Genomic DNA, 19,901 nt, shown 5'->3' with positions numbered 1-19,901 from the left:
AAGAATCAATTTTTCATCTTTCCCATTGGAAAGACAACCCGTCCTGTGTGCTTAGCATTCCTGGTTTCTCCAGAGATCTGTGGGCACAAGGACTTCCATGCTATGCTCCCACCAGGCAATGTCTGTTAAATGACTTTCAAATAAAGAGCCATGGCACCTGATATTCTGTTTGGGTAGGCATGCTGTTTTAAATACAATATAATGTCATTTTATCAGTTTTTAAGGCACTTAGGTATATTTCATGGTATGCAAATGCAATACTGGGGAGAGTTTAATTTAGTAAAATTAAGCTCATTTAGTTGTTACACTAATTACTCCAATAGCTTTAATCCTTATCAAGTTATTTTTAATAAGACATGGAAATAAGAAGCACTTTGAAAAGATGTGCTACCATGCATGGGAGCATTCTCTGAGTCCTCAGGCAGTGCTCTAATGATGACGTCCTGTGTGGCCAACTGATGGAAACAAATGCGGAGAACCACAGTCAAACATTAGTCAGCTAAGGGAAGAATGGGAGGAAGAATTGAAGGGACCAGGTCAAGGACACTACAAGAAAACCTTCAGAATCGATTAAACTGAACCCATAGGGGCCACAGAGACTGAACTGCCAGAGAGCGTGTATGGGACAGACCTAGGCCTTTGGCACACATGTAACACTTGTGTAGCTCAATCTTCATGTAGGATTCCTAACAGCCACAACAGGGACTGTATCTGGCTCCATTGTCTGCCTTTGTATCCCTTTCCCCTAGTGGGCTGCCTTGACTAACTGCAATAGGAGAAGATGTGCCTAGTCGTACTACAGCTCAATATACTAAGGTGGCTTCATATCCATGGGAGGCTTCCCATTTCCTGAGGAGAAAGGGAGGGCAAGGGGAAGGGAGGAAGAGGATGAGAGGGAGGGACTGGGAGGAGTAAAGGATTTGATTCCAATGTAAAAGAAAGGAAGGAAGGAAGGAAGGAAGGAAGGAAGGAAGGAAGGAAGGAAGGAAGGAAGGAAGGAAGGAACCTTCCCATTCAAATCCTTCAGAGGTGTGCCCTCCAATTTCGGGTTGCAGTTAATTCCAGATGTATTCAAGCTGACAACTAAGAACAGCCATCCTAGGCCACCATGCCTAGCATGGGCTATCAGTTTAGAACTTGCTTTCCATGCTTCATTGCTGGGTTTCTACCCTTTCTGAGGTCTCCAGTACGTCATTTCATTAACAGCAATTGATGGGTTTGGGCATTTGGCTCAGTGAGTTCATTACGTGGTGAACAATCGTAAGGACTATAATTGGATCTACAGCACCCAAATAACAAAACTGAGACCATAGGAAGGAGACAGGAGGGTCCCTGGGGTCTGCTAGTCAGTCTAGACAAAAAGTTCTCAATTAAACATTATAGTTCCAAAAGTAAGATGAAGAACAATTTACAAAGACCTTGATGCTTGACCCCTGACTTCTGCATGTATCCAAAAACATGTGCATACAAGCATCTACATGCATGGACAACATGATTGTTAGTTCTTGCTGTATTTCTACTCATCATGGAATTCAATTGTGCTTGTTTAAATGCATCAATGTACAATTCTATCCTTTTACATATGGCAGAGCCTACGAAAGGAGGAACAGTTTAAATTTCACTCATTTATAAGTCCTAGCTAGTATTCAAGTTAAAAATTCAAAGAAATACTTTAAAAGTTACTTTAACCATTTAATATGTATGAAAAATCGACTTCTCTTTGCATGCGCGCGCACGTGTGTGTGTGTGTGTGTGTGTGTGTGTGTGTGTGTGTGTGTGTATAAATATACTTTTCTTGATCAGTGTCACTTTCTCTGTGAAGCCTTCCCTGACTGCCTGTCATTTGGCCAAGTGAAGTGTCCCTTCCTCCTTGCCTCGTCACTGATGAGCTCTGTACATTTATTAAAGTGATTCTCCCTATACTCTATTGCATCCTCGCAGAAGAAATGTTCTCTACCTATGGTGAGTTCCCATGCCTTCTAGCAGTGACCCTGCTAGTCACAAAGGTTAATAATATTTTGAATAAACTATACTTTCTACTTATAATATGGTAAATTCTAGGAGACATAAAATTCATTTTTAAACTCAAAGAAATGGAGTTTTATGTAGACTCTTGAGGGTAATGAGAAATAGAAAATCTTTAGATGAGTTAATATCACAGGAGAAAAACGTTTGTGATGAACTCCCAGACAGAAGTAACCCGGTAGTATAACCTGACTAGGCACTCTGGAAAGCAAGGTAGCCAAAGCAAGTGTGTCAGCCCTAGGTCCATGAACACAGTTGGGCTGTACATCTCAGGTATGGGCTAGCCTGTGCTGCAATGTGCGTCTGACTCAAGAGCAGGAAACCTGGAGATGTGATTACAAGGAGGTGAAGGGCATTCCTCACAGGATGAGACAAGATCAGTATGTTAGTTATTACTTGAGACCGTTAGGCAAAGGGTCAGTAACCATCCAACAATTCACCCTGGATTCTCCATCTAGCTACACATATTTCTTAATTTGAGCATAGTTTCTTGTTTTTCAAATATTTGCCTTCTAGATGATAATTAGAAACAGCAGAGGAAGATAAATCCACAATCACAGCAAGGGATGTTTAACACAGCTCTTTAGAAGTTGATATGATATGGTATGGTATGATATGATATGATATGATATGATATGATATGATTGAAGATGAGTTAAGAAATAAATGTGAATACTAAGCACTCTTGGCATGGTACTCATACATAGAAGAAGGGTACCCAACAATTAAAGACTGTGCACTCTGTTACATTCCATTACCTGTGAGATATTTCCCAAGGATTGACAACAGAACATGCACGAGGGAAACACAGCTCCCGAGCCTAGTGTGTTCATAAATGTAACTCAAGCACTTAGAGCCCCTGGCCACACAGATGCTCAGTCCTTGTCAAATGAAGGAGGTGGTCATACAAAGGACCAAACATTAATTCTCAAAAGCAAAACTGAGGACTGAAAGCCCTTAAATTGGAAGTCAATAGAAAATAAAGAAATACAATTTTAAGTAATACAAAAAAAGAATCTATGACAAAAATTGAAGGAACAGGAGGGAAAAAAGCTATCATCTCACAACCAACTCCAGGTGTATAAAGTGGCTCTAAAAATCCAGTTATCTTTCTCTTCTTCTAAGACCATTGCACAAAGAAAAAAAAAAAAAAGACTGATGAATTCAAATGTCTGTCAGGAATATAGATAAATAATCGCAAAATAATCCCTTCAGGAAAGGCCGAAAGGAGCACAAATGGATGAAATAGAAACCAAATAGAAGAGATCTACAACCCCAAGGCTGTTTAGGGAAACTGTGATCATGACAAAGGTAGGAAGTTACAAAGCTAAAATGACAGAATTTGCAGAGAACTGATGGATGGCGGGAAATCCAAAGCAACTTGCACAGTAAGCGTGGATTTCAGCGAAATGGCTGCATTCTTTGAAAAATACAAGTTTTCTAAACTGAACCAAGAAGAAAAAGAAAATACAAGTAAGTCAGTCATAGCAAAGGAACCGAATACATTTTTCTTCAGGAGGAAAAAAGTCTTCCCCCAACGATATTATCCAGTTTCATATGCCTTTTCTGCTGCAACCTTCAAAACAGTGATGCACTGGCTACTTTTATGTCAACTGGCCACAAGCAGAGTTATTTGGGAAAGGGGACTCTCAATTAAGAAACTCCTCCTGTAGGCAAGCTTGTGCTACATTTTCTTAGTTGATGATCGATGTGGTAGGGCCCAGGTCACTGTGGGCGGCACTACCCCCTGTTAAGGTGTCCCTGGATGCTTTAAGAACACAGACTGAGCAAGCTAGCAGAAGCAAGCCAGTAAGCAACACTCATCCATGACCTCTGTATCAGCTTTTGTCTCCAGGCTCCTGCCTGTTTGAGTTCCCTCAGTGATGTACTGTGATTGGGACGGTAATAAACCATTTTCTACCCAAGTTGCTTGGTCATGATATTTCATCACAGCAATGAAAACCCCAAGATATGTTGTTACAATTCGTTTCCAGAGACAGAAAATAGAAAAACAGTTTTCAAAACTTTCTGTTTATTTGGTGGCATGTGTGTAAGGTGTGTATGCATATGCCATGTTGTGTATGTGGAGGTGAGAAGACATTTTTTAGGGAGTTTGTTTCCCCCTACAAAGTGAGTCCCGGTGATCGAACTTGGGTTATCAGGTTTGTTGGCAAATAATTACCAACTGAGCGAGCTCATTGGTCCTGAAACTTAATCTTTTAGGTAACCAGAGCATTAATAGCTTACACAGGGCTGGAGAGATGTCTCAGAGACTAGGAGAACTGGTTACTCTTCCAGAGGACCAAGGGTTCGATTCCTAGCAGCCATATGGTGGTTCACAATGGTCTATAATTTCAGTTCCAGGGTCCCCAAAGTGTTTGTGGGCCCTGTACACAGATGGCACATAGATATACATTTATGAAGACAAAACACTCATACACATAAAATAAATATATCAAAAAGTAAAAGTAGAGAAGAGTCAGTGCAGTGAAAGAAAACTGGAACTATGACATTCGAGAATCAAGATGTAAACAAGGAGCCAGAAATCAACTTGTAATAGTTTCAGCCTTTTTCAAAGCTGCCTATACATTGACTCAAATCCATATAAGACTCTCTTTTGGGACTTGACAAATGGCAAATGTTTTGGGGTGAAATAGAACAAGGGTAAGTGTGATGAACCTGAAAGAAGGGCACTTTCTCACCAGACAGCAAGGCTACTGTCTCAGCAGAGGAAGAACATGTCTGCACAGGAGTTGGAACAGCTGGCTAACAGCAGGAAACAGCTTGGGACCAAATGGTGTATTTAACAAAAGAAGCTGTGTGAATCCGTAGAATTAAGTCCTCGTTTCTCATACACGGAAGTACGATTCCAGATGGGTTAATTGCAAAACGCACAGACAACAGTTTAAGAGTTAGAAGACCAAATAGGATACTATGTCCCTGCTCAAGGAAGGTTTTTCTCAAGCAAGGAATTCTCACATCCCCCACCAGACTAAAGAAGGGATCAGTATCTCACTGTGACTCCAAAGAGCAGAAGATGCACAGGAGAGATTCACCACTGTAGACCAGAGGAAGAACCAGAATCAAGAATCAGGAAGAATTATGGAAGCATGGAGGACCTATCAGAAAACTAAAGGGCGTGGCACAGAGGACCTATCAGAAAACTAAAGTCCGTGGGCCTTTCCTAGAAAGCAAAGTCACGTAACCCATAGACATAACAACATCCAAACAATCCAGAATCGATGCTGTGCAAAGCAGAGCTATATTCTTGCTAATTTTTAAGACTATTTTCATATAATACATTTGTAACAATCGTCCCTCCAACCCTCCCTCGACTCATCCCAGATTCCTTTGCCTCCTCGGCCATCTAGTTTGTAATTCTTTTTCTATCTCTCTCAAAAATGAAGGCGAGAACAGGAGCGACAACAGCAAAAACCAAAGAGAAAAGAGAACGCAAATCAGTAACAAAGTACTGAAGGAAACAAAAATGCTAGCAAAAAGCAAGGAATTGTGTTTTGTGTTGGCCAACTACACCTGAGCACGGGGCCTGACCTGGAGTGTGGTTGATATACCCGCTTGAAAAGCTGTCTACCCTCTTGCTCTCTCTTGCTCTTACTCTCTTCCTCTTTGTCCTCTCTCTCCCCATTCCCCTCTCCCCTTTCTCCTCTTGCTCACGCCCTGCCTCTACTCTTCTCTCTCTCTCTCTCTCTCTCTCTCTCTCTCTCTCTCTCTCTCTCTCTCTCTCTGTCTCTCTCTCTCTTTGTCTCTCTGTCTCTGCCTCTGTCTCTGTCTCTCTCTCTCTTTCTCTGCCCTACTACCCTCTTAACTCCCCTTCCTGTGTCCTGAATAAACTATTTCATACTAAAAAAAAGAAAAAAAGAAAGAAAAAAAAAATGAAAAGAAAAAGCTGAATAAAGCTACCATATAGGAGGTGTGTGTGTGTGTGTGTGTGTGTGTGTATGTGTGTGTGTGCAATTTAAATGAGGTCACAATATAATTAAGAGTCTATGCCCCAAGGACACTGTTGTTAGGACAAAACGACAACCAACAGATTGGGAAAAGATCTTTACCGATCCTACAACAGATAGAGGGCTTATATCCAAAATATACAAAGAACTCAAGAAGTTAGACCGCAGGGAGACAAATAACCCTATTAAAAATGGGGTTCAGAGCTAACAAAGAACTCACAGCTAAGGAATGCCAAATGGCTGAGAAACACCTAAAGAATTGTTCAACATCTTTAGTCATAAGGGAAATGCAAATCAAAACAACCCTGAGATTTCACCTCACACCAGTGAGAATGGCTAAGATCAAAAACTCAGGTGACAGCAGATGCTGGGGAGGATGTGGAGAAAGAGGAACACTCCTCCATTGTTGGTAGGATTGCAGACTGGTACAACCATTCTGGAAATCAGTCTGGAGGTTCCTCAGAAAATTGGACATTGAACTACCTGAGGACCCAGCTATACCTCTCCTGGGCATATACCCAAAATATGCCCCAACATATAACAAAGACACATGCTCCACTATGTTCATAGCAGCCTTACTTATAATAGCCAGATGCCCTTCAACAGAGGAATGCATACAGAAAATAAGGTACATCTACACAGTGGAATATTACTCAGCTATCAAAAACAAAGACTTTATGAAATTCGTAGGCAAATGGTTGGAACTGGAAAATATCATCCTGAGTGAGATAACCCAATCACAGAAAGACATACATGGTATGCACTCACTGATAAGTGGCTATTAGCCCAAATGCTTGAATTACCCTAGATGCATAGAACAAATGAAACTCAAGACGGATGATCAAAATGTGAATGCTTCACTCCTTCTTTAAAAGGGGAACAAGAATACCCTTGGCAGGGAATAGAGAGGCAAAGATTAAAACAGACACAGAAGGAACACCCATTCAGAGCCTGCCCACATGTGGCCCATACATACAGCCACCCAATTAGACAAGATGGATGAAGCAAAGAAGTGCAGGCAGACAGGAGCTGGATGTAGCTCTCTCCTGAGAGACACAGCCAGAATACAGCAAATACAGAGGCAAATGCCAGCAGCAAACCACTGAACTGAGAATAGGACCTCTGTTGAAGGAATCAGAGAAAGAACTGGAAGAGCTTGAAGGAGTTTGAGACCCCTTATGAACAACAATGCCAAGCAACCAGAGCTTCCAGGGACTAAGCCACTACCTCAAAGACTATACATGCACTGACCCTGGGCTCCAACCTCATAGGTAGCAATGACCCATCCTAGTAAGATCACCAGTGGAAGGAGGCAAGACTGAACCCCAGTGAGCAGTGATTGTTTTGGGGGAGGGGCGGCAATGGTGGGAGGATGGAGAGGGGAACAACCATAAAGAAGGGGAGAGGGAGGGGTTAGGGAGATGTTGGCCCAGAAACCGGGAAAGGGAATAACACTCGAAATGTAAATAAGAAATACTCAAGTTAATAAAAAATTAATAAAAAAAAGAAATGTTCAACATCTTTAGTCATAAGGGAAATGCAAATCAAAACAACCCTGAGATTTCACCTCACACCAGTGAGAATGGCTAAGATCAAAAACTCAGGTGACAGCAGATGCTGGCAAGGATGTGGAGAAAGAGGAACACTCCTCCATTGTTGGTGGGATTGCAGACTGGTACAATCATTCTGGAAATCAGTCTGGAGGTTCCTCAGAAAATTGGACATTGAACTACCTGAGGACCCAGCACTGCTACTTCTGGGCATATACCCAAAATATGCCCCAACATATAACAAAGACACGTGCTCCACTATGTTCATAGCAGCCTTATTTATAATAGCCAGAAGCTGGAAAGAACCCAGATGCCCTTCAACAGAGGAATGCATACAGAAAATGAGGTACATCTACACAATGGAATATTACTCAGCTATCAAAAACAAAGACTTTATGAAATTCATAGGTAAATGGAGGGAACTGGAAAATATCATCCTGAGTGAGGTAACCCATCACAGAAAAACACACATGGTATGCACTCATTGATAAGAGCTTCCAGGGACTAAGCCACTACCCAAAGACTATACATGGACTGACCTGGACTCTGACCTCATAGGGTAGCAATGAATATCCTAGTAAGAGCACCAGTGGAAGGGAAGTCCTGCAAGACTGAACTCCCAGTGAACGTGATTGTTGGGGGGAAGGTGGTAATGGGGGAAGGATGGGGAGGGGAAGCCAATATAGAAGGGGAGGGGGAGAGGTTAGGGGGATGTTGGCCCGGAAACCCGGAAGGGGAATAACAATCGGAATGTAAATAAGAAATACTCAAGTTAATAAAGATTAAAAAAAAAGAGTCTATGCCCCAACTAGACATCTTACAACACTGAGTAAAGCATCCAGTGCCAGGAGTGGATTACATCTTGTTGGTTTGGGTGAGAATGGCTCCCGCAGGCTTATATATTTGAAACTTAGTCACCAGTGAATGGAACTGTTCAGGAGGCTTCAAAGCTGTAGCCTTGTTAGAGTGGGTGTGATCTTGTAAGCAGAGATGATTCACTGGGACAGGCCTTGAGATTTCAAAAGCTGATATCAGCCCCACCCCACCCCTCTCTTTTGCCTGTTGTGTCTGATCAGAATGTAAGCTCTCAGGTACTGGACCAGTGCTTCACCTGCCTGGCGATTTGCTCCCATCATCATAGTTACGGACTTACCCTCTCAAACTGTAAGTGAACCCCCGGTTAAGTTCTTTTCTCTTAAAATTTGCCTTGGTTATGGTGTCTCCTCACACCAACAGAACGATAATTGTAACAGGAACCAGTTAAATTTTGATTAGATTTAAAACCCATCCCATGAACTAGAACTCATGTCTGACAATGGTAAAGCGGTCAAGAACCTGAGAATAGATAGGTTATCGGAACATGGGGGAAACTTGCTACGATTATTCTGCTAAAAGGTAATAGCAATAAAACTAATCCTAATAATATATTGCTCTACCCACAGTGCAGATCATCATTGAACTCTCATCATAGAAGCTTCCTCTCACAGTAGATGGTAATTATCACAGAGATCCACAACTGGACAATGTGCAGAAAGAACCACCTTCTTATTCTGTTATCTAATTGATGTACATACATACATACATACATACATACATACATACATACATACACACACATTCATACATACACATGCACACGAGCACACACACACACACACACACACACACACACACACACACACACATACACACACACCCCTACATGGAATGTCATTATCTATCAATTTTTTTCCCTCAAAGCTCAGGATTCTATGTGAAAGAGGATATAGAATTTTCTAATACTAAAGGTGATGATTCCATGATTCCAACGGTGTCTTCCATGAGCAACAGGATTGCTACACATGTGACCTCCCAGACGATGACGGCATGCAGATTTATACAGGCTAAAAGCAAACAACGTCCCCACACAGGGAAGGGGAAGTGGACACAAACTTCAGCCCCAGCCACAGAGCAGCCTGTAATTGATTCCTGCTGAGAGAGGGAAAATCTGTTTTCTCTAATATTATCATTTTAACCTGTAAAGTTAGTTAAAATGTTAGTCTGAGAAGCAAGAATAGTGCACACGAACTCTTAACTTCCTCCTGCTGGAAAAAGAAACCACTGGTTTCCTGGGTTTCTGGAAAATAAAATAAAATTTAAAAATAAAATAAAAATAAAGAGAGAATCTTTGATTCAGACTGATTTCTAGAGTTCTGAAAAAGAAAGCCAATTTCCCTATGGCAAGCTCTCCCTCAGTCAGGAGCCAGGTGCACATGGCTTCTTGTTCTAGCTTGAGTATTTGCTCTCTGAAGTCTGCAGTTGATTGGGGATCTAATTTCCCTCCTCAGAAAGCACGGAACCAATACTCCCTGCCTTGCAGAGTTGTTGTAAAAAAGAATGCGAAGGCATCTCACACAGCACTCAGTACTCACAGTATAGGCATTCCAAAATTCCATTATTATTGGTATTTGAGTGGAAAGCGGCCTCAAAGAAGCTAGCTGAGGAAAGCCAGCAAACGATGCTGCCAGGGACCAGTGCCAGGGGCTCTGAGCAGCTGTGTTCAGAAGCAGCAAAAAGGCGTCACAAAGCTCAAGAAGACAGACAGCTGCGCCCTGGGGACAAGAACAGTTTTCTTTCTGGTGTCTGAGCTTTCTGCACAACGGGTCATGATTTCCTCAGGGATAACTTCCAGGTAAAGCCAGTTCTGGTGAACCAGGCCTTCTCCAGAGTACCAAACACTAGAGGGTATGATTTAGATCTGGAATGCATTCCCAAGAACCCATGTACTGTAATGGCGGAGACGAGCATAGAAGGTAGAGAGAGGCTTAGGAGTGGGTCTGGCTTTAGGTAATTGGCATGTTCTCTGATAGAGTATTGTGGAACCCTATCCCTGTTTCTGTTGTTTCGTTTCCCCATGAGTGAGCAGTTTTACTCAGCAATCTGCTCCCATCCTGACACATTGATCTGTCAACAAGCTCATAAGCATTGGAACCATGCATGGAAACCTCCAAATCTCTTCCTTTAATGTGATTGTCTCAGTGTTTGTTAGAGTAACAGACAACAGACAGTGTTGCTGAGGCTACTGTGAGCCTTAAGACAATTATGAAGGCAAGAAGTAACAAAGGTGGAAGGATTAATGGACAAGCCTGAAGACATTACATGCCTTCACCAAGGGCAGCATTGGCTGGGCCAGCCTATGGAAAAAAGTTAGCTGGAGAAACCAGGAGGATTCCTCAAGATCATCTCACACAGAAAAGAACATAGGCCCAGGGACCCTAAAGTACCATGTCATTCCCTCTTGATGTACCTTGGTGGGTCCTTGTGACTACCCAAAGTCCCTAGAAGCACCTCACATATGCTAGAGCCTGTCTTAAGCTCTCTGGAGGAGTGTCTGGAAGAAAAGCCCAGGTTTCAGTGAAAGAACCACCATGAAGCCTGGCTAGCAGGAGGCCAAACTGAAGAGCTAAGGAACATGGCCAGCAGAAATGCTTAGAACAGTGAATAGACATCCAAAACCATCTGCAAGCATCCAGAGGTGATCAAGAAAGCCAATCTGAAACACTCAAAAGAGTGGGATCCACAGTGAAGTTTCAAGATGGGTTGCCTACAGATACTGAAAGCCAGGGCAGACAGGGTTAGAGAGGAGGTCTTCCAGATCAGAGTCCAGGTCTCCCTAGGAAGACAGAGGAGCCGGTGGCAGCACAGTTCATCAACGTCCCTTACCAGAGAGGGCATTCCCACATCTTCGCTGCACAGTAAGGCAGTTCCTTGCCACGCACAATTATAGAGCAGTTGAAATGTGCCTGATAGGAAATTACACTTTGAACTTCAGTTCTTTTCAAGCAAAGTTGAAATAGCTGCAGGGTGGTAGTGACAGCCACCTAGTACAGTGTGGCCCCAAGAGTCTGGCTGCTCATATGGTAGGTACTGGGTCTCTTGGGTTGATTATATTCCACGGATCGAGGGTAGCAGTTTCTTAGACTCAAGTTCCAAGAGAAGGGCTGTTTCCCATCTTATCGTGAAAAAAGAAGTTATCTTTTCTTCCCATGTTTCCTGCTTTAATTGTGTCCACTACTGGACATGTCTCAGTTATCTCTCACTCACCTCTGGTCAAAAAAAAAAAAAAAAAAAAAAAAAAAAACAGTCCTTACTGTCCTCCTCCCAGTTAGCTGGATGCCTGCTGTGTACTCTCTAAGCTCTTGGGTGTGTCCATCGTCCAATACTGGCTAGCTTTTCTGACCACCCCTTACCAAGCTCAAATAAGTTGGCGTTCACTTTATGCATCATAATTCACCCCGTCCTGGCTGAATGACTGCAAACACAGTAACTGACTTTTGAGCTAGCTGTGGTATATTCTCCACGTCATAACCTGTAGAATTTCATTTCTAGGATCCTATTTAGAATCACCATGTTAAGTATCTGCTGCAAGCCAGGGATTGGGCAGTCATCATAGAATAAATGGCACACTCCAGACCAGTAAGGATGGCTGCAGGTGTGTTGGGAATGTAGGAGTTTCATCAAAACCAATCTAACTAAGACCATGGGACTAGCTTGGAGGAGCTCAGGGCAGGGACTGCATTGTGCCTTGGCCATTCTCCAGGAAAGCCTGAGTGGAGTTCAGCATTGTGGTAAGATTTCTAAAGTTCTCTGTGTCTAGCATGTAGGAATGATGATTCTAGAGCACCGTGTACGGGGTACATCTTAATGGGGCATTGGTTGGGTGACATTTCTCTACCTGTCAATGCTTTAGTCTTTTACTTAACATTAAAAAGGGGCTCTAGAAATCTAGCGATGCCAGCATCTCTTCTGTGACTTCTCCTTCTTCCTCTCCAGGAACTGAGGCAGCCTGTTTGCCTGTACGGCAAGTAAACGTGCAGCAAGCTATGGACTTCTGCTGGGGTCCGGATGAGAGAAGGGCTGTGGCATCCAAATGCCACTCCGTTGCCTCTTCCAACATGGAAATCTCTTTTCTTCAGCCTCCTTCTCTATTCTACTGCCTTAGGGTCTCTGTCTCATCTCTCCTCTGGTCCACAAAATCACAACAGAGCTGCTTTGGGGCAAAGCCTAAAATCCTGTCCATTGAGTGGAACAATTTATTTCCCGTTGATTTGATCGTCTCATCTGGGTTCTCTCTTCCTAGGGGGAGTCGCGCTCACAGTTAAATGTGTTCTCCAGGTTGTTTTGCTCACTGGATGCTTCCAAGCTCTAAGAGATAAATTCTCTGACCCTTAAGCTTACACAGCAGGCATTTAAAACAAATATTACCTGGCTACTTTCTCTTTCCTTATGATGCCCAGCACAAAGGGGCGAATCGGGGCTGCATCGTTCAGGTCTCATTCCTAATCATTTTAATAGCAAACTCCCCGGAGGTGTTTCTTTTTAGCATTTCCTCCCAAGTGCCTTGCCAGGTCACCTAGAATCAGTTCTTGCTATTTCTTTCTCCTGGCTTTTCACTCAAATGGTAGCGATTCACTCAAACATATGGAAACTTAGGGTGGGGAAGAGGGAAAAGTAAGTGAATGACTCCTCTGTCAAAACAGTGTGAGTTCCACACCTGTCCCTCTCTCTCACTTTTCTCAGAGTGGGTCTGGCAGGGGGAGTGGGCTGGAAGCTCGGCGCAGCAGAGCGTATGTCACTCCCAGCAGAGCCAGACTCCCTTTTGAGCTGTGCAGGGAAATGACTGAGTGATGACAGGAAAATGGCTGCCAGCTCCAAGCAGGCTCGCCACCTCTGAGAAGCATCATCTCTTCAGATGGTGTTTTCAGCATGAGCCTGCTCCCTCTGCTGCATCTGCGCACCTGAAGCTCTGAGTCCTGTCCGCATGCGCAGGGCTTGCATTGCTGAGAGCCGTGGAGTGGTCTGCTGGAGGATCCCACCATGCAAACCCAACATACAACACCAGAGAGAAGAGAAAAGGGATAAGCTGGGAGGCTGATTTGAAGGGTGATGTAGTTTGGATTTGGACTGTCCCCAAAAGGCTAAGCATTAAGGTCTTTGGTTCACAGCACAGTGTTTACTGGAAGACAGTAGAACCTTTAAGAGGAAGGACCAATTGTCTTTGAAGGGGATATTGGAACCTTAGACCCGGTCCGCTACCACTTCCCAGCGGCTTTGCTGTTGTCTACTTGCCCTACGAAGGATCAACGGTCCTAAACAACAGGACAGATGAGGACTCCAGGCTCTGAAACTATGTGCCTCTTTCTAACTTGCTTAATCTCAAATATTTGTTATAGCAGCAGAAAGCTGATGATCACAAAGAGATAGGGAATTATAAAGAAAATTCAAGAACTCCAAGATTTTTTGAGGGGAATGTGAGTAAAGAAAGCTGGATTTCCTATTTCAGAAGCTATCGGTGTCTTCTCAGACACGTGACTCCCCATTTACTCTTGGGCAAATTACTTCTTTGGATGCAGTCTTCTCACAAAGTGAAGACACTGAATGAGGTGAATGGTGTGCAGACCGTATTCCCAAGAGTCGACGAAGGGCTGGGACAAATATTTTAGATGATGACCTTCTCAGAAAAGTTAGTATGCCAATATTCAGCATGACCTTCTAGAACAACGATAATATGAAAGTTGTCACCAGGGCCGAAAGTAATGGATCAGGTTTATCTAAAATTCTAGACTTATTTCTATCTGGTATTCCTCCTGAACACGTGACCTCTCTTCAAGAAGGGAGGGAGAAGCTATGGGAGGCGTGAAGATCAGCCTGGGTCCCAAATATGCAAATAAGGTATGGAGATGTGAAGTCAGAAGGAGACAAGAGCCACAGCGGGCAATGCTCGTTATTTATATGAAGGGCTTGACTGAGGAGCTGAGAGGTTATGGACAACAGATGAGGAAAGAAATTTGAAATTTAAATAAAAAGAAAATGCAAATACTTCCCATATTCCTTGCAGGGTTCCTCTTTTCCTTGTGCACATACTTCTTAGTCTGGAAAAAGAACCTCCTGGAGCAACTTCTCTTCCTTCTGTGTGTTTGCTGACGAGAGTCCATCAACTGTTGTCTATTTCAGTGTCTTATTTTGCCTCTATTTTGGGACATGTCTTTAATGGGCATTGAATCTAGGCTTTTTTTGTTTGTTTGTTTTTTTCTTTCAGCATTTCCATGATTTTGCTAACAGTGATACCAGTTTCACTTTTTCCAAGGAGAAATCTGTAATTCTCATTTTGGCCCTTCTGTCTGTAAAGACTCAGTGTTCTTCATTGCTATTTAAATTATTATTGGTTTTACACAACTCAGTTGTAATGTGTTATGGTATAATTTGCTGTGTTTTCCTTGTGCTTTGAACGCTGTTCTGCCTCTGAACGTCTTAGACCAGACATTAAATCTTCAGATGTGCTTTCTCTCCTTGTTGTTTCTGCGAGATGGCAGCCACGGCATTAGCATCCCGAGGCTAGCTGATAACTCTTGTTATTTGGGAGGGGGGCAGGAAAGAGATGGTCTTTTAGCTTCTGTTTTTCATTTTGAAAGAGAAACAGTATTGTTTTTCACTAAGCGTTTTCATTGTTACATTTCATTGTGCATGCCACCTAATGCATTTTATTCTATATTAAGAGCTACAGTTTTCATTCTCTAAGGTGACATTTGACTGGTTCCTGTGTGTGTGTGTGTGTGTGTGTGTGTGTGTGTGTGTGTGTGTGTACACAAGAGTGTGTGAGTGCACGTTCCTGTGTGAGCACAGATAGAGGTAAGAGCATCAGGTAATTTCCTCTGTCTCCCTTCAACTTGTTCATTTGTGATGGCATCGGTTACTAAACCTGAAGATCACTGGTCCCACTAGACTAGCTAGCCAGAAAGCTCTCAGAACCTACCTGTCTTAACACCCTCAATCCTGAGGTCATAGCTAAGGGTTGTTAGGTCTGGCTTTTTATGTGAACACTGGAGATTTGAACTCAGGTCCCATGCTTGCGAATGGCGTTCTTACACGCTGAGCAATTTCCTCAGGTCTGCTTTGGAGTCTTTACAAAGGATCTGCCCTATCTCTACCTATCTTATGAACATACTGGCGTGTAGCTGTAATGAAAACTTTCCAGTCTTCTGTTTGTTATGGTCTGTGCCCATTTCCGTTCATTGATTATTCTCTTGATTATGAAACACATTCCCCCGCTTTTTGCTTATCTAATAACCTTTGATTTGGTGCCAGACATTGTGAATTTTATCTTGTTGGATCCCGATTATTTCTTTTTATTCCCATAAGTATCTTTAAACTTGGATCTGGGATGCAGTTAAACTGCTTTGGAACATTTTTCATCCTTCAGTCTTGCTTTTCAGATTTATTTTTAGCTAGGTCCAAGGTGGTACTCCCGAGTACTCTGTATGTGCAATCTGGTTAGTAGACACAGGCATCAGCCACATCTCCTTGGACACTGCTCTCCAAGTTCACCAGGTGCCCTCTTACTTTCTCTAGGTGTGTACCTAATTGTGTTCTGTTGAATATCTGAGAAAAGACTTTTCTAATGACTGTGGTACTCTCCCCCTTTAGGTGTTCTGTCTTGCAAGCCCAAATCTATTTCCCAGTTCTCAGCTGTATTTCCTCACTTCAAAGAGCTTATCGGGCTCTGTCTAGGATTTCTGTTCATGCTGTAGCCTGTAAACTCTCCAAAGGTGATAATCTGGGGCAACATAAGGGCTCCCCTCATTAATTAGGTAGCCCAGGGATGCCGGGCTTTCTTGCTAATGGTTAGGTATAGCTTGAAGATCTTAGTTTATATATTTTGACCACTCTTCTCACAGATTTCTTTGGGAAGGTACACCCAATTCCATTAGAATGTCTCAGGTGGAAACAGAAGTCTTGAAACTGAGGTTGTTGGAGAAAATGTAGGTCAAGCGTAAGGAAACAAAATGTTATTTTTGTGTCACCATTAAAAAACTTCCTGAGGAAGCAAAGTTTAGAGCAGCAATTCAAGGAATGGCCATTCAGAGCCTGCCCCACATGTGGCCCATATATATACAGCCACCAAAACTAGATAAGTTTGATGAAGCTAAGAAGTGCATGCTGAAAGGGACCGGATGTAGATCTCTCCTGAGAGACACAGCCAGAGCATGTCAAATACAGAGGGCAATGCTAGCAGCAAACCACTGAACTGAGAATAGGACCCACTTGGGAGGAATTGAGGAAGGACTGAAAGAGGTGAAGGAGTTTGAAACCCCATAAAAACAACAATGCCAACCAACCAGAGCTTCCAGGGACCAAACCACTACTGAAAGACTATACATGGACTGACCCAGGGCTCCAACAGCATATGTAGCAGAGAATGGCCTTGTTGGGGCACTAGTGGAAGAGGAAGCCCTTGGTCCTGCCAAGGTTGGACCCTCAGTGCAGGGGAATATGGGGGCAGGCAGTAAGGGGGATGTACAGGGGGAACACTCATATGGAGGAGGGGGAGGGGAAGGAATGGGGGCTTATGGACAGGAAACCGGGAAGGGGAATAATATTTGAAATGTAAGTAAAGAAATATATCTAATAAAAAATTAAAAAGAAAAATAAAAACTTCCTGAAACGAGTGACTGGGATACTGAAAAGGCCTCATGCTTTAAGTGGACAGGGGACATTAGTTATGGGTTGGCTATTTATTATAAATTCCTTCTGAAGCAAGGGACATAAAATAAATTACAACTTTCAGCAAAAAGGGATAATTTATTGGTTTAATGCTCTTTTGAAAAGCCCAAGGAAGGTAAATTTGTCACTCGTGTTTCACTGAGACTTTGTCGTCTTGCGACTTAAGCCTAAGATAAAGAGAACCGTCCTCTGTCCATCAGCAGTAACCTGGTGGATGTCGCATGAGCAATGTCAATACTTCTGGCTTAATCACTCTTTCCATAAAAATAAAATATGTAAGTCATTCCGGGCGTTTAACTCATTTGGACTAAAATCTTCTTTGTCTTTTCTGTACTTCCCCAAGACCATGCCTGTTCCTGTGCCTGACAGTGATTCTAAAATCCTATGCCACGGGGACAGGGCGAGCCACAAGGCCATGGAAAGTACCTGTACAAGAGATGCTCTTGCAAGATGTCTTCTTCTTTTAGACATTCATGATTCCTGGGACTAGAATGGTATTGACAGGGTTTAAATGCACTAACTGTGGGGTTTCATATGGCACATACTAAACTGATTCCATTTTTAAAATCATTCTTGTATTTTATTGGTTTTCTGGTCTTTGAATTGAACATCTGGATAATTGAAAATGTTCCAGTACTCATATTAGGTCCTACTAATATTTTGTTGTTTGCCCAAACCGTTAAAAAAAATCTGATAGATCTTTTTTTAACTCGTTCATCTCTCATATGTTACATCCCAACTGCAGTTTCTCCTCCCTCCTCTCACCTCAGTCCCTTCCCACCACCTCCCCTCGCCCCCCTAGATCTACTCCTCCTCCATTTCCCTCCAGGAAAGGGCAGGCCTCCCAGGGATATCAACCAAATGTAGCATATCAAACCGCAATAAGGTATGGTACATTCCCTCATATTAAGGCTGGGCAAGGCAATGCCGAAGTCAAAAGATGGTCCCAAGAACAAGCAAGAGAGTCACAGGTAGCCCTCACTCCCAATGTTAAGAGTCCCACAAGACCTCCAAGCTGTACTATGTATATGCTAGAATTTGATTGATTTTAATTAAGGGAGGCATACCTGAATAGAGGTGGGTCATTTTGTTTATCTTTTATGCTTACAGAGTTTGATGCCCCACCATGGTAGTTATGCACTCAGTAATATTGTAAACTGTGTGTCAATTAGTTGTGGTGTGGGTGCGTGATGGAAGGTCCCACTGCTCTCATCATTTGCTAGATGCTGCCCTGTATCAAGCCATATTAGACAGTGTACCCGAAAGGTCTAGGTGCTGCTGCCGTCAGCCAGGGATAAGGCATTTCACTGCAGTGCGCCTTAATTTTTTATTACTTTTATTTCCGAAGGATCTGTCATACAGAGAGATGGGATGAGGTACAGATGATATGGCACTAATGATTGATTGGGCGTTGTTTATGTTTACCCATTCTCACCATTGTTGTTCATGTAATCACAATATGTAATTACCCAAGGACCTTTTATTAAATCTACCATGTGCCAAATACGGGATAATAAAGACATATAAAGCAAGAATGATCCTTCTCGTCTGACTGATTAAAATTCAGTGGAAAGTATGGGGGACAATGTAAAAACTATAAACTCTGAAGAATGCTATGAAGGAAACAGAACATTGATATTCACAAAATTCAGACCAAATAAAGATTTTTTTTTCCTTGCTTCCAATCTTCTGTATCTCTCCGTGGTCTGGATATTGTTGTCCTAATCATTATCACGGCATTCAAATCCTCTTTACAACATGGCTTTGACTCAATGTTCTCAGCCACTGATGCACATGCCCCACCCCAATACACCAGGCACAGCTGACTTCTCACTGCTCTGTGGGCATTTGTGATTCTTAAAGGGAGCCTTTCAGTGGCCCTAGATAAAGGATGACTCAGTCTCACTGCGGTGGTATGTGGAAGGTATTCAGATTCTCTAGAGCAAAGGTTCTCAACCTGTGGACCCTTTTGAGGAGAGTCAAATGACTGCTTCACCTGGGTCGCCAAAGACCATCAGAAAACAGAGATATTTGCATTCCAATTCATAATAGTAGCAAAATTATGGTTATAAAGTAGTAACAAATAATTTTATGTTTGTGGGTCACCACAACATGAGGGACTGCATTAAATGGTTGTTGTATTAGGAAGCAATGGTCTAGAAGATCAGACCCTGTAGAATGAATGTATATCACAAAGGAGGATAGTTAGATTGGTTTACACTGTGCAGGCTGGATAGCTCAATCGTGCTGTCTGCACACTTGAGGAACACTGAGAACCAAGTAGATGACCGGACTGTAAGAGTGGATACATCAGCATTCCGAATCTGCTGCTGAAGCCAGCGACATCACTTCTGGACGTCTGCTGGTCTTTATCCCTTGTAGGGATGTTGAAGAAGTCAGGGGCGGAGGGAAGGGTGACAGTAGCAGAGCAGATACACCCAGCTGCAGAGAGCAAAGGTAGGCAGGCAAAAGCAGTCTCGCTTCCCCCAGCTCAGTGGTTTGCAACCTTCCTGATGCTGCCACCCTTTAATACAGTTCCTCGTGCTGTCGTGACCCCCAACGTACTATTTTTTGCTACTACTTCATAACTGCAAATTTGCTACTGTTGTGAATTGTAATATAAATATCCATGTTTCCCAATGGTCTTAGGCAACCCCTTGTGAAAGGTTCATTAGAACGCCCCTGCCCAAGGAGTAATGAGAACCAATGCCTAAGGGTCTCTTTTTATCTGAGGGGCTGCCAGAAGGTGTTGCCCTCTCTGGGAAAGACTTCTATGTCAGTCCATCCTGGAAATATTCTCACAGGTCCTAACAGTAGC

This window comes from Rattus rattus, chromosome 8 (assembly GCF_011064425.1).
Source record: "Rattus rattus isolate New Zealand chromosome 8, Rrattus_CSIRO_v1, whole genome shotgun sequence".
In the NCBI taxonomy this organism is placed as follows: Eukaryota; Metazoa; Chordata; class Mammalia; order Rodentia; family Muridae; genus Rattus; species Rattus rattus.
Note: the sequence above shows the minus strand (reverse complement) of the source record.